Below are 1,245 nucleotides of genomic sequence, written 5' to 3' on the forward strand. Positions count from 1 at the left end.
ATGCCTCCTGCCAATTCTAGTGCAATCAGTTACAGGAGTGAAACATTGCTACATTTCATTGCTCAAATTGCAGATCTTCACCGTTAACACAGAAGTGACAGGCAAATACAAGATTCAAATTCTGAGCTGCATGGTTCCTACCCAGCTGTTAGACACACAAATAATAAATGCATATGGTGCCAAAAAGGTACCTCAGGGTGTCTGACATGTGACTTACCTAATGGAAATAGGTTTAATTTCAGGGATTTACATACCTGGTAACTGAACACAAACTCTTTGGAGGTTTGAATCTCGGTTTGGGCTTATATCCCAGTTCTGAATTTATCTCAGTAAGTCATGATACTATATTCAGCATGTCCTGTGCACATGATCTCTGCTGACAACCCACAGACCTAAAACCTTGCAAGTACTTTTAAAGAATCTTTTAGGACATACAAAAAGCAATGTCTAATTACATTTCTGCTCTTATACCCTATTCTAACTGTAAACAAACCGGCAAACCGCTACTGAAGTGTGGTGGTGAAGTTTTCCTGCCACGGACGTCACTTTCAGCATGCTGTATTGCTTTTGGAAAGTATTATATAGCTTTGCTGTAAAGTGCTGCGCAGGTGTCATCCGCTACAGGCTGAGTCCTACCCTTAAATCCTGTAAGGAAAATCATTCAGCAGAAGAACGGAAAGAAAGAAAGAAAGGGGAAAAAAAACCCAAAACAACAAACCCCACCAAACAGACTACGCTAGTCTGGAAAATATTGCTTTAACTATCTGTGAACAGCAGAAAAATTCAACCACAAACACATTTCAGATCTATTACAGCAAAGAAAGAGAACTTTCAATTATGCTTACCCAGCTATTGGAGGAACCAGTAATACAGATTTCTATCTGGTTTCTATCAGTTTACAGACTCCACTCCTGTCACCAGAACATTTTAATTCCAAACCTGGCTCACTGTGTGGGGGGAAAATAAAAAAAAAAATAAAGAAAAGTCTCTCTTCCCGGTGGTTGCAAAGGTACTCCGGGCTCCTTTGTAAAATAATCCTTGTAGCTGGACTCCTAAGGCAGCAGGAGCGCTTCTCCCCAGCCCGCAATTAAGCACCTAGGAGTGAATGGAAAGTGGCCGGGCGGTGACGGTGAAGGCTTTGGTTTCCAGTTACAGGCGCTGCCCTGCCCTCGCCGCCGCCGCGCTAGCGAGGCGAGGCACCGCGGCCTCCGGTGCATCATTAGCTGAGCAAATAGGGGCTGGAGC

At 43.6% G+C, this 1,245-nt stretch overlaps 1 protein-coding gene across 2 annotated transcripts in view; it reads right to left on the reverse strand.

The window, feature by feature from the left end:
• SEMA3C (sema domain, immunoglobulin domain (Ig), short basic domain, secreted, (semaphorin) 3C) overlaps positions 1 to 1,195 on the reverse strand; it is a 124,970-nt gene extending 123,775 nt beyond the window's left edge. Inside the window, exon 1 of one of the 2 annotated variants that reach the window (XM_009328358.1) lies at positions 846 to 1,195. The gene's annotated coding sequence lies outside the window, so the exon portion shown is untranslated. The remainder of the gene's footprint in view (positions 1 to 845) is intronic. The other variant, XM_009328359.1, reaches the window with a different exon arrangement.
• Positions 1,196 to 1,245: the final 50 nt, after the last annotated feature.

Source organism: Pygoscelis adeliae, unplaced genomic scaffold (genome assembly GCF_000699105.1).
Source record: "Pygoscelis adeliae isolate BGI_AS28 unplaced genomic scaffold, ASM69910v1 Scaffold267, whole genome shotgun sequence".
In the NCBI taxonomy this organism is placed as follows: domain Eukaryota; kingdom Metazoa; phylum Chordata; class Aves; order Sphenisciformes; family Spheniscidae; genus Pygoscelis; species Pygoscelis adeliae.